The sequence below is a fragment of the Panthera pardus genome, unplaced genomic scaffold, assembly GCF_024362965.1.
Source record: "Panthera pardus isolate Hobbes unplaced genomic scaffold, ASM2436296v1 HiC_scaffold_10, whole genome shotgun sequence".
Classification (NCBI taxonomy): Eukaryota; Metazoa; Chordata; class Mammalia; order Carnivora; family Felidae; genus Panthera; species Panthera pardus.
The window spans coordinates 95,505,741-95,520,231 of NW_026526655.1; the positions used below are offsets into that span (position 1 = coordinate 95,505,741).

General features: G+C 44.9%; 1 protein-coding gene across 6 annotated transcripts in view; it reads right to left on the reverse strand.

Moving 5' to 3' along the window:
• The window catches only part of MGAT5 (alpha-1,6-mannosylglycoprotein 6-beta-N-acetylglucosaminyltransferase), a 342,230-nt gene that overhangs the window by 292,653 nt on the left and 35,086 nt on the right, over positions 1-14,491 (reverse strand). For all 6 annotated transcript variants that reach the window (XM_053909465.1, XM_019454374.2, XM_019454368.2 and 3 more), the window contains exon 2: positions 2,507-2,556. The gene's annotated coding sequence lies outside the window, so the exon portion shown is untranslated. The remainder of the gene's footprint in view (positions 1-2,506; positions 2,557-14,491) is intronic.

The window sequence follows — 14,491 nt, forward strand, 5'->3', positions numbered from 1 at the left end:
TAAGTTTGTTTGTTGTTGTTGTTTAATGTTTTCTTATTTTTGAGAGAGAAACAGAACATGCGAGCAGGGCAGGGACAGAGATGGGGCGGGGGGCAGGGTGGGGGGAGGGGGTGGGACAGACACAGGATCCCAGGCGGGCTCTGCACTGACAGCAGTGAGCCCGATGTGGGACTCGAACTCACCAACCATCAGAACATAACCTGAGCTGAAGTCAGATGATTAACCGACTGTGCCACCCAGGTACCTCTGAAAAGCCTTATCTGACATCTATTTTCCTCTCTTTTCACAGGCTCTGTGGTAATCAGAGTTAAACAGTTATTTGTTCTTAAGAGCCTGACCTAAACTGATTCATATGGTTACGCATCAACATAAAGATAAAGCCAGGGCAACTACTTCCTGAGAATGGAGATGGTGTGGGAAGAATGGTGATGTTTCTCTGCCTTCAGGAAGACCCAACAACGTCCACACTCTCAGGAGGTGCCTAAGTGTGTGAAAGCCACCTGCTTCCTATTCTGAAGGCTACTTAAAAGGATTATAAGAAATGCAAACTCAGGCACCTGGGTGGCTCAGTCGGTTAAGCGTCAGTCTCTTGGTTTCCGCTCAGGCCATGATTTCACAGTTTGTGAGTTTGAGCCCACATCGGGCTTGGCACTTACACTGCAGAGCCTCTTGGGATTCTCTCTCTCTCACCCTGTCTCTCTGTCCCTCCCCTGATTATGCATGCTCTCTCTCTTCCTAAATAAATGAATAAATAAATTTTAAGAAAAAAAAAAGAAATGCAAACTCATCTGTGATATGGCTTCCCAGTTACAAATGTCAATGCCAGCCAACTCTGCTGTGTTGGGAACCCTTCCAACAACAGGTTGACAATAGCCCAATTCAACGGCTCTGGAGGAGGCTGACAGACAGCTGCTCTTTCAGTAGTTATTCCCAAAGGAGCCAAAAGGCCTCCTTCAAAGGCAGCTAGATATGGCAGGCTCAAAAGGGAAGGTGACAACATATTTGGGCAGACAGACAAAGCCCAGGGTTGCCACACAATGCCAACACGTCTGTCTGCTCCATGAAGGCTGTCAACCCCACAGAGTGCACAGCTGAGAGCAGGAGGTAAGGGCAGACGCAGACACAGACACAGGGTGGTGGGAGGAGGGGATCACAGCACAGGATAGGCAGAAAGATCTTCATCCTTCCCACAGCATAAGCCCCAGCAGCTGGGGATCAGGGACCTCAGACCCAGCTCCAGGTCTCCAGGACGTCAGCCACTACCCCCAGCTGCCATGCCTGCCAAGTCTCAGAGGGCAGTAAACGAACTGCTCTGTCAGCAGTAAACTCACTTCCAAACAGACTCCTGAAGATACACTGTTCAGTTGTCCAGCCCCTGAAATGAAGTCCCATTACAATTAAGTCATGTGTGTACATGGTGGGGTGGGGGAGATGGATTAAATGTGCCTATTTCATCTTAGACAAAATTCCACATCTTCAGAAATTCAGAATCCCTTTGAGGTTCCAAAAGAGACACTTCTTGTTTCTCTGGTTCCTCCCAGCAGGACAAACTCTGAAGGTCACAGCTAGAGAGAAGCCTCTGATAAAAGTCACATGGTCATATGATTTTCTAGCTCTAACATTAAGGCTTTTATTCCTATCAGACATTCGTCTGCTTGTGAGTTGCTGGGGTGTTTTTTCCCCCCACTGTGGTATTTTTTTCCCCTGTGATGTTGTTAGAGACAAAGTGTGTTCAAAGACCCACATAAATCAAAGAAACAGGAATTAAGTATGTTTAATGTTTCATTTTGTTAGCCCCATAACCTTGACACCCAAATCCTATCAGACTGTGAAATCCAAATACTCTGCTCCCAAGTCGAACATCTCATTCATCAAGGTAACCCTCAAGGGTGGCCTGGACACTGATTTTAATTGCTACAGGCTATTCAGACAGTTCAAATAATAAAGTACTTAGCACATTTCCTCACCCATAAAATATGTTCGTAACTGAGGACTTAGTACATGTACTTCTTGAGCAATGGCTCCTTGATATAGACAGTTCGGAGACTGTGCAGTCTTTAGGAATCATTCTGTCCAATTCATCGGTTTGACTTCTATTCCCACCATGACCCTCTGTGTCAGGTTTGGGATGAGTGGCTCTGAAGGAGCCAGCCATTCCATGTCAGGGTAACCGGCCATGATCAAGCTAAATCAAGTTGTGTTTGATAATGACTGAATAAAATAATCAATGGACTTCTGCTCTAGTCACGTGACTAATTCTAACCAGCTAAAATATCCTTACCCAATTATCCCAAAAGATTAAGCTCCACCAGACCTTAACCAGATAGCGAGAGATGTCCCCTCAGGATTGGAGCGGCACTAGCAAAGCCACCTCTCAGCCCTTTGGGACTAGGTGTCTATATTCTCACAGTTCCAAATGCTAACATCTGACTCAACTATTTGCACTTCTCCCTCCCAACGATCCCTGTAATCGGCCACATGAATATCTGCTTACTTCAGTACTTACATGGCCTAATGGATCCTCCTCCAATGCTCACTTCAGAACAGTAATCACTCCTGAAATCACAAAGACAAAGACACTGTTAAGTTTCTCCTCTTTAACTACTTGATCTATTGCCAACAGGTTGACAAAGACCTTCTATGGACTTTATTTCTCCCATTTTGGAACCCAGTTGCCTTTCAACACAGTCTCCCAAAAAGAGATAGCCTAAAAATAGCCAGCTGGGAAGCCCGATCACTTCAACACCCAAAGGCATTCACCTAAAAAAAAAAAAAAAAAAAAAAAAAAAAAAATTGTATGATCGCACGTGTTAAGACCCCAAATCATCCATTATTAGCTCAGTAGGAGCAAGACTATGTTTGGCAATGATGGGGCTTCTCCAAATCTCAGGAGGCATTAAACCCAAGCTTTTACCAATTCTAATGCTTTCCGGACTAGACTGCATTAATATACACACACAGTTCCAAATATATGTATGCACACATTTTTAAAAACAGATAGCTCTATTACCAAAAACTAAAGAGTTTGCAATAGAAGATAAACCCAATTGAATTACATGCCTGTTCATTCAAATGGAACAGATTACTTGTAGCCACTTCACCTTCAAGAAGAAGAAAAAAAAAAAAGAGTGAAAAGCATTTTAGAAATAGATCTATGTGCTTCTGATGAAGCTAGTATTTTCCCTCTATAATATTCCTTTATAAAATAAAAGGGGGGGTACATGTCCTTTAACAGATATATACTGCATGTTTCTGATATTCCTGGAATTTGTCAGCAGAGAATTAGAAAACTGAAATAGTTCAACAGTGAGGGAGGGAAGGAGACAGGGGGAATGGAGGAGGGAGGAAAAAATAAAAACCATGCTGCACAGACCCATCTTCAAGCGGACTGCCCAGAAGTATTCTAAGACTAACCAACTGCTTCACCACTGAAGAACCTCATGGAAGAACATGATGCATCATTTTCTGCTACAAAATGTCTGAATTAGGCTATTTTTTTTAAGTTTATTTATTTATTTTGAGAGAGAGAGAGTACAATCAGGGGAGGGCCAGAGACAGGGTGAGAGAGAGAATCCCAAGCAGGCTCCGCACTGACAATGCAGAACCCAATGCAAGGGCTTGAACTCACGAACAGTGAGACCATGACCTGAGCCGAAACGCAGAGTCGGATGCTTAACCAAGTGAGCCACCCAGGTGCCCTTGAGTTTGGTTATTTTTTAAATCAAAATCTTTTACACCAAAATTGTTATATGGTCTACAGCATACAACTAATTACCCCTCGCAGCATTAACACCTGTGTGTCAATGATCTCTGAGCAATACCAGACAGCTGTGTGCCAGGGCACTTGGAAGAGGCTCGACCAGTGGTTATTCCAAACCACCAACTCCAGCCATCAGTCCTACCTCAGAAATGTTTACTGAAGAAGGACAGAAGGTCAGGGGCACCTGGGTGGCTCAGTCGGTTAAGCAGCCGACTTCGGCTCAAGTCATAATCTCGTGGTTAGGAGTTCGAGCCCCACATCTCTGTGCTGAAAGCAGAGAGCCTGCTTCAGATCCTCTGTCTTCTCTCTCTCTGCCCCTCCCCCACTTGCATGCACTCTCTCAAATAAACATTAAAAAAATTTTTTTAGGTGGACTTCATTAAAAAAAAAAAAAAGGAAGGATGGAAGGTTAGAAAGCACTCCGTCAATGTCAGTGATCGTGTGGCCCCCTTTTTATATCAGTCTCCATTTGGACACAGCTCTGAGGTGAAAGAACAGTTTATAAGGATGCAATACTGTGAAACCAAAGAAGCTGCTAATTCCACCAAGTCCAGTCATCAAGATGTATTTTAAGAAAACAACCCTGAGCATTTTGGTCAATATCAAAACCCCTTCAATCATGTGTAGTGGCATAAGCTAGCTAAATGAATATCCATGTGCCTTAGACCTAAATGATAAAGGCCTACTTTCTGTGTTTTTGCTCTTTTCTGTCTGTTTTCATCAACATCTCAACTGGTGCATTACAGGGCAATTTTCTGAGTGAGGGCTGGGATCGAGCAGTTAAGACTGTATGATTTTTTAAATGTGCATGATGTGCCTCCTCCCCCCACAAAAAGTTCAATGCTCTCAAATCTGAATTTTTCTTTGATAATACATTAACTAAAAACTCAACCTTGATTTCCCCTTAAGCATCAGACAAGCTATTCCCCAAGTCCTATGAAAACGAGTGCATTACCCTTGGCTCTATCATTAGCAAAATTCATGGTCACTATGAAACCAAAGGGCCATTCATTCCTATCCTCAGCAAACTTTCATGTTCAACTCATCTTAAATTATCATTTGCTGAGGAGCTAAATAAGCAAAACATTAATGAGAACTTATAGTCACTTCTAGCTAGGTCTCTAGATCAAGTAAACATGGAAGGAAGTCCTTTCTCCTTCCTCATTTTGTTTTTCAGTTTATTCATTTACTTTGAGAAAGAGAGACAGAATGGGCAGTGGGGAGGCAGAGAGAGAAGGAGAGAGAGTCCCAAGCAGGCTCTTCACTGTCAGCACAGAGCCTGATGCAGGGTTCAAACTCACAAACCATGAGATCATGACCTGAAACCAAGCGTCTGATGCTTAACCCATTGAGCCACCCAGGCACCCCTCTCCTTCCACATTTTCAGAACAGCAGCACTTTACAGCTTCATCAAGATTTCACCCACACGTTTGTTTTCTGGGTATTAATAGGCTCCCTCACTCTCTTCTTGGGCTCATGCTTTGATTTTCCTCCCTTTCTTAATTACACCTAAATTAGGAGAGCATTTGTAAAGCATCATGGGAATTCAATTCAATCTAAAAAGAAAAAGGTGGTGATCACAGGAGACAAAGTGAAAAAGTAGCCAGGAAAAGCTGGAATCCCATTTTCAACCAACATTTAACCCCATGATTTGTTATTTTGGATAAGAGAGATTACAAATGGGTAGCAAAATACCCTACTTGACCAGCTCTGCACTCTAGGGTGGTATTCTATAAGGAATCTGCCCTGGAGTTTCTTGCCTCCCACCCCCTTCCCTTGCATGTTTGAGAATCACCGCCACAGAATCTCCTTTGGATCCAGTAACACATGACAATGGTGGCCAATTCCAGACCTAGGGGTCTCACACCTCCTCACCCCTCATGTCCTTCTGCACCAGAATCTTCTGGGTTGATCCCCTTCTCAAGTTTACACTCAAGTTTTTCACCGTCTTATTCCCTATGAACCATGTCTCTCCATGTCTCAGAATCATGATGCCAAACAACCATGGACATAGCTCAAAACAGTCTTTCCCTGTCTCCTTTTCTGGAGGTTAATAAGCCAAGGTGGCTCACGGACAGCACCAACGCTGTTCCATACATGTATTCATGTGAGAAAATAGTTGAAGGGAGTGTATGGCTCTGTCCAAAGTATCTTCATGCCTACAGAAATCATTTCAAATGATAAGATGTACCTACTGGTACCCACGAGAGAATCATAAACATGTTTATAAGCTTTTATCATTCAATCTTCCTGATCAAATATCAGATAATATCAGATAGTCACATAGCAAAAAAACAAAACAAAACAAAACAAAACCACAATGGCAATGCTGGCTTCAAATGGCTTTCATCTTATGTGGGGCAGGGCAGCTAAATTCACCACACAGTGAAATTTTGCACAGTTACAAAGATCTAAAGCGATCCTTGACATCAGAACTTACACAACCTTAACCTTAAATACTTTTGGTTGCAACATACTTCAAAACTTTCTAGCACCTTTCCATTTCAGGGAGGCCTCTCATCGCAATGCCATTGAAACTTTCCCCCCAAATACAGTCCAATCTAAATCTGCCCCACATTGCTCATGCTGCCTGGACTCAAAGAGAGAAGTCCAATGCTCACAAGCTGTGTGAGGACCACCAAGTGGCTCTCTCAGTCTCCATCTTCTTGTGTCTGAACAGAGGTGATCATGGTGTCTCATTCACAGAACGGCAGTGGGATTCATCTGAGCTAACACAACACAGCCAGAACCACAGCTACCACCTCAGACAGACAGGGAACCCTCCACAAATATTAGGGATTCTGCTACTGCTGAACGATCATTCATAGGATAAAAAAAGGCAGCTCTAGAACCAGTCAGAAGCCTGGAACCACAGCCTCTCGTAATGCTGGTTACATCAGATTTTCATTTTGCTAACAGCTATTTTGCACAGCAGGTGTGACAATAACAATGATTCAGAGGCCGGGGACTTGCAATACCCTTAGTTAAAATGACTGTTCTCCTCCAGATGGTCCCCAGGTAAAATGTGTTTGATGGACAAGTAAAAAAAATTCAAACCTTGCAACTTGAGAATTCATAGGTAACTTGAATTCTAGAGATATTTGTATCCATCAAAGTTTATCCAAGATTCAGGGGCACGCGGGTGGCTTAGCTGGTTAAGCATCCAACTTCTGCTCAGGTCATGATCTCATGGTTTGTGAGTTTGAGCCCTGTGTCCAGCTCCAAGCTGACAGTGCAGAGCCTGCTTCGGATTCTGTTTCTCTCTCTCAGAAATAAACATTAAAAAATTTTTTTAATAAAATGTTAAAAAAAACCACATTTATCCAAGATTTTACCAAGACATGAGGACAGTGGGCCGGGAGAGCCAGGGACACCATTTATCTAGATTTACCCCTGTTTTTTATGGTTCACTCACAACGTCAGGAAGAGCAGAATCCCTTGACAAAGCTTGCACACCATCCCCAAGAGTGATTAGTATTTTCATCAAGATTATTTTAACAGGCACCAAGGAATTAATCTTGGAATTCAGTTGCTTGAACCTTCCCCAAATTACACCTGTTTCTGTCCTTTGGCCCAAAGGTTCTCAACATGCAGTCTCAAATCAACAATATCAACATCATCTGTGAAGCTGGCAATGCAAAATCTCAGACCTCACCACATCCCTACTGAATTAGAAGACACTAGGCTGGGGCCCAGGAGATTCAGATGCTGGCTCAAATTTAAGAACCACTTCCAATAGGCTATTAACACATGGGCTGGGGCATCAGAACATACAGCTCTTTTCCTTCAACTATCTGGCATTTCTCGGATCCATAAAACCTGCTATAGGATGATGTCAGCTGTTCCGTTTATTTTTAATTCTTCATGATGAGGCTGATGATGATTCATTCAGCACCTTATGTGATCACTTAAATAGTAAGGATCCTTCTTGCCCACCCCTAATGGAAGGTGACTGCTGCCTGTTATTTCTGCTGTAATTACAGGAACAATTCAGTAACAAAAGCTTGTCCTTTATCAACCTCAGCGAAAGCTGTAATAGAGAGTTATAATTATAACACTCCATTCTTTCCCATAATGTGTTCACAATAATGTATCCTTTGAAAGTGATCATACCACATGTCATAACAAGGAAACACAGAACCCAGGATCAAATTTAGTTTATTGTAAATAGAAATCAAAACTCCAAGTGTTTGGGCACACCTTTTCCAATTGACATCAAACAAGCACACGTTAGCCATCCAGCTGTATCTCATTTATTTAAGTGAAATATGGGGGCTGGGGGAGGCGATTTAATGCATTCTGTGGTCCTAAGGTAACCTCACAATACTCAACAGTTATCACCAGACACCACCCATCATCTAACTAATTATCAAAGCAGGAAGCATTAAGGAGCATTTCCTAAATAATAAATAATCCTTTTGCCTACCTTTAATTTGTTGATATGTGTATTAATTTGGAGAAGTTAATTTCATACTTGTTGTGAGGTCTCCTGATGAATTGTGAATACCAGCATATTATTAGTTTCCCTTTCCTTTTTGATTAATTTCACACTTATGCTGGATAAGAAAGGTTAGATTAATGATGTCTGGAAGACAGTGTTCAGTTCTTGTAAGATACTAAATCAACCTCATGTTCAAGTAAACACAGAATGCAGATAAGTAAATGATAACGGAATTGTCTCCAGGATGTGTTTAAGGTGCCATGCAAATAAATGCCCAGAAACCCAGAGTGTTTAAGCTGTAAACTCCACTGACTACTCCTCCAGAAGGGGAGGAGAATAAAGGCCAGAGTTCTGAAGACTGCAATATGCACCAGTAAACCTGTGCCCTTGCCACTGACTCCAGAGATGAATTGATTTATCACACTACAATTCTCAATTTTCCAAGGGTCCCTCTGTGTATTACTTGTCTCTTCCCACCCTTGTGTTTTCTAGACTCTCTACAACAGTCTCAGGACTCCTAGCTCAATAGGTATTGAATAGACAGGTCGCCTTCTACAGAGGATAAAAAGGAGCATAAACTCAGGCTCAACATGCAGCTTCAGTATGCACATACATGCTAATCCTATTTTCTAGGATAATGCCTACATTAACTGAGAACCTGCTACGTACCAAGACACCAGGTACCTTGTATAAGTTAACATAACCACAGCTCTTTGAGGTACAATTACACACAGTTTGCAGATGAAGAAACTGAGGCTCAGAAAGCTACCTAGCTTGCTTAAGTGACCACCATCTTCACACAGATCTGTCAAGCTCCCAAGCCTGGAGTCTTCCATTCCACACTACTTCCCCAGAGCATGAGTAAATAGAACACTTATGGCTGCCTAGACATTATTCCAGAAGACCTGAAAACTACAGACATGCCATTTTCCTCTAAGAAACTTCCCTGCCTACTCTAGCTCCAACTGACCTAAGTCTTGTTTGCATCTCAACATTTAAATACAATGTCACGGTTCTGTGCTATTAGACTAATGTCCACTAGACTGCAGTGTCTTAACCCTCCCTGCACAGACAAGCCTGCCCAACTGAGACCTATATCCAAGTCCTAACACAGGGATCGGTCATCTCTGGTCATGGCCTCAAGCAGTCCTGTCCAGTATGGTAGCCACTTACTACATGTGGCTCAATTCAATCACAACAAAATAAAATTAAAAATGCAGTTCCTCAGACACACCAGCCACATTTCAAAGGTCCAATGTCCCCATGTGGCTAGTGGCTATCGTATTGAACAGTTCAGCTACACAACATCTCCGTCATGGCAGAAAGTACTACTGGGTGGTGCTGGTGCAGAGATATCCTAAGAAGGCATGCTCTCATTTAATATCCTACCAACAGTGTGTAGGAGGACTGAGTCTGTTCGCCATAGAACTCATCAAGGGTACCATCAGACCAACTGTGGCCATACCTATGGGTCTTTGGAGCTCATCCTTTAAGGAATAACATTCCGTGACAAGTTAGGTCATTTGTAGACTTAGAAATAAAGGGCAGGCCTCGGAGAAGAGAAATGAGAAGAAACAATCATCATAAGCCCTTCCATTTGAGAATAACCATGCTAACCAACTGTAGGTCAGGAAAGACTCAGCAGCAACCACAGCCGCATGCACAAGGGTGTCCCTGAGGCATACCCTCACTGAAACACTCTCTCAAGAAGTTAATCTCCCCTATTCCTCCTTGGCAAGACAAAATCCCCAAATTTGGTCTCTTGTTTCTAATGATTAAAGAAATCAATGCAAGGACACCACTTCTCAAATCACTCTCACCCAACTGCTTCACTAAAAGTTGGATAATTAGCAATGAGACAAGCCTTTGGTGACAATCAAAGTCTGACAGAAGGTTAGAAAAGAGAGCCTCTGTTCCTGTGGTGACACCTGACCTGGAAGGAGTTACTTCAAAGATTTCCAGGAATTAAAAACTTGAGAAACTCTGGGTACAGCTCCCATCTAGGCCAAGATCCTAGGAACATACTGTTGGTTACAATTAGATTAGAAAGCCTGGGGTACAGCACACAGAATGTTAAACATCAAGGTAACTGACCTGACCTTTGAGGATTACAACCTCCAAGTGCACTGAGCATAGCAGCTCTTCCCTTGGTCAGTTCTTCATTGCTTTCCTCTCCCATGCTCCCTCCTATCTGCACAATATGCCCAAGACAAGTCAGTCTCCATGGCTGCCAACATGGGTTATAAAGTGGTGGACCCAAGTCCACGTGCCACCTTCAATGCCAACGCCTTCAGGTAATTGCCCTTATCAGTCCCAGACTCCAGATCACACCTGGGCCTCTCTCACCACGATGAGAAAGTAATGAATGGGAACTCTGTAGAGCTAGGAAAAGAAATCCAGGTGGAGAGTTTTCTAATAAAAATGCAAATCAATTCTTTCCTGTGGAGTGAAAGGGAGATAAACTAACACATTCCTCTCTTAGAGCCTATGAAAATCATCTGATCCTGGATAAATGTTCCTCTCTCGCCTCAGTCATATCAGTAAGGCCCACCCTTGCCTGTCTTCAGGGCATTACTCACCTTTGCCCATGGAATTACAAGACCTAATGAAAGTTCCAGCATTAACCCTTCCTGCTCAGTGGCTCACAACAATGGCTTTGTGACCTGGTGGACCTTCTCCAGCCTCATCCCCCTCCCTCCCAATCCATTCCTGATAACCTGCCAGATGCACCTCAGGAACACCCACACACCCACACACCCACACACCCACACACCCACACACACACACACCCACACACACACACACCCACACACAGTCTCACAAGGTGGCTTAGGCCACCATTTCTAAGATCAAACCCTGGCCTTGTCCGCCCTCCTCAATAAGGGCAGACAAGGCACTAGTCTCTCTTCTTCCTGTCACCATGTCTTCCCTGCCCTCAACACATCCAACTTACCCCTCCCACATCACAAACATCTACTCTGGGAAACTTTCCCAAACCTGAAGTGCTGTTCCCTCCTGTGTGTGGTAACATTCAAAACCAGAATGTCAGCTCCTCAAGAACAGGGCAGGTCATACTTTTCCAGATCTCTGAGGAGCATGTTAGACTCAGAATCTTACACAAAACCGATGTTTCTCAAATATTTGATAATCCACTGAAAAGAGCCCCAATCCATGCTTGTAAGCCCATTAGTCTGACTGGATTCTCAGACCACTAAGACCCCTTCAATACACAGTTTATGCACCATAAGCCCATGGAGGCTCCATGCTGCAGGACGGAGCCCAGACTCTGGGCTGCCTCTGCCTCATGAATTCCAGCTCCACCACTTGCTTGGCAAGGCACTTAATACCTCTACACCTCCCTTTCACCTTCTGTGAAACCCAGGTGATAATAGTACCTACCCCCAGGAGCGTGGAGGGTTCGAGACAATGGTAAAGCACGTAGCCAAGCATCTAGCACCCAGTAGACATTCAACAAATGTTACTCTACCCCTCTTTCTCCTATTATTAGTAAGCCTCCTTCAGAGGACAGGAGGGGCGCCTGGGTGCTCAGTCAGTTAGGCATTCGACTTTGGCTCAAGTCATGATCTCACGGTTTGTGAGTTGGAGCCACTCATTGGGCTCTCTGCTATCAGCACACAGCCTGCTTCAGACCCTCTGTCTGCGCCCCTCTGCCCTTTTCCCTGCTTAGGCTCTCTCTCAAAAATAAACATTTAAAGGCAGGGGGGATGACGAGACATGTAGCATAGAAACAACATGGTTACAAGGATTAAAATCACCTGTGTTCAAATCCCAACTCTATTCAGATCCTGGCTGTGGGACCTCGGGGAAATTATTCAACCACTAAGCTACAGTATCTTTATCCCTAAAATGTGATAAATAATCAACCTCAAAGAGTCAGTCTAAGGATTAAGTGAGGGACTATATCTGAAATTCCCAGTACATGGTGAGCAGCTCAATTAATGGCATTTACTAAAGAGGATTTTAATTCAAAACAAAACACAACTGGAAAAGGAAACAAAACAAAAAACAAAAAACAAAAAAACCGTCGTGCTCCTTGCTCACATCTGTCATCTCCTTCCGGTCACATTCTTTAAGCTCGCAAACCAGGCCGGCCTTTCGGCTGACAACCCCCACCTCCTGGGTCATGAGCCAGAGTCCTCACACAGGGAATGCATAAAAATTACATTGAGAGCTGCAAGGAGACTCATTTCCTCAAGGCAAATACGTGCCTCCTCATTTTTATAGCTTTGTCAATCTCTAAATATTCATAGCTGCTCATATTTACACATAACACTAGCAAGGCCATTCCTGAATGGAAAACACACTGCTACTATTGGTTACTTTTTGAAAAATGAATCTGTGATTGAAACCAGTCTAACAAAAAAGAGCCCCAAGTGCAGAGAGAAAAAATATTCACAGATATGGAATGAACATTCCAGTGGATAAGATGTTACAAACTTCACTAAAGACAGTCCCAGCCAGGAGGATACCCTTTAATGGGAAGAAACATAAAACTCTTTCAGATACATTTTGCAAGGTTTTGCAAACTCAGAGGGGCAGTCAGAGCACAGGGAGGCCCAGGGCTCCCACTCTCTGCCTACCTAGGGCCCTGGGGGCTACTTAGTTTCTTTCTGCTCCTCCAAGGTCCTGTCCTGGGGCCCACGGGGTATCGCGGGTGGGAGGTGGTAGAATCCTTGACCCAGGTCTCAACTTCTGGAGGGCAGAGGAAGGGCACGAGGCCAGAGCTCAGAAGTTATAGGAGTTACCAGGTAACCAGGTTCGCGCCAGAAATACGTGTCCTCTCGGCCACAGCCTTTACTGCACAGTGCTGGAAAATGACTTCACTTTCTTCCGGGGGCTCTCAGGCCCAGCCCCGGCCACCAGAGCAGGGCCCAGCAGGCTCACCACACTGGGCTTGCTGGGGCACACGGGCTCTTACCTTACCAAGTCGTCTGGTGCAGAGAGAAGCTTCCCCTCTGATGCAGGCCCTAGGCGGGAGAGCTTGTCAGAATCCAAGGGGCGTGAGCTAACCGGGCTGCTTCACAAGGGCCTCCATCTCTCTGAAGACCCGCCAACGCACTGCGCATCTGTGAGTACTGCAGGCAGCTCTCTGCCCGGGGCCTCCTCACCTGCTCCAGCTGCCCGGTTCTCCCTGTTCTCCCCCAGCCCACACCCACCTCGGGGCTCGCAGGTGGGGCTCGCTCACACGGCCAAGTCAGCTGCACCCTCCGGGCCGGTGGAAGCCTGACGCTCCTGACAAGTATCGGAGAACATCAGTGAAGGCTGCGGGGCAGCAGAGCAGTGGCTGGTGTTGCTGGATGCTCACCTACCCGCCAAGGCCCCCGTGCAGTTTCCAGGACAGACCCATTTGGGAGCTACAACCACGTGCCGAAGCAGGAATAGCGACACAGAGTCAGAACAACCTCACAAAGTCGCACAGCTGACAGGTGGCCGAGCCAAGGACATGCACCCCAACTGTCTAACCACAGAGCTCTCGCTCATCACCTCGGGACTGGCCCCTCTCGACCGTGTGCCCTTTCACTGACCTCTCACTTGAGTGCTAATGAAGAATGACGTCTCAGGTTTGACAAGCCATCTTCAGGTGCTGGGTGCTAGGGAGCAGGGATGGTCACCTGTGTCCCCAGGACACTGGCCGACCCCTCCCCCCAACCCCATCCCCAGGGACACCTGGTACCCCTCCTCATCAGTATTTCCCACCAGCGGCTCTGGCAAACCAGTGGGCACTTTACAGGAGTGGAAACTGAGGCACACCACGCTAGCCTGGGCTGTACGGCCACACCAGTCAGACACATGTGCTTACCGAATTGTTGGGTGTAAATCCAGCCTCATTTTGGGCAAAACTCAGCAGCACAGAGCTCAGGAATCTGCATTTTTGCTCCCCAGATGATTCTGCGGCCCTTTTGCGAGCACGAGATCACTGCCCTTCTCCAGAGCAGCTATTTTCAAGGCACAGTTGAGAGAAGGAGGGAGCTCTTAAGAAAAAAAAAAAAAAAATGCTACCACGCCGCAACTAAAACAAAACAGATAAACAAAAAACCCAGGATCTCCTAGGGAGGAAAGAGGAAGAATTGTGAGCTTCAAATAGTGATTAACTTCCTGACATCGCGAGCCAGCGTAAAGCACCAGCCACCTTTCTCTCTGAGCAACCTTGTCATGATTCAAATGATTTAACACTCCCAACTCCACGGATTCATTTAGCAGGCTCCTTGCAAGCCAACAGAAAAGGAGTGTGGAGTGAGAAAGAGAAGGAAAAGACAAAAAGAAGGGTG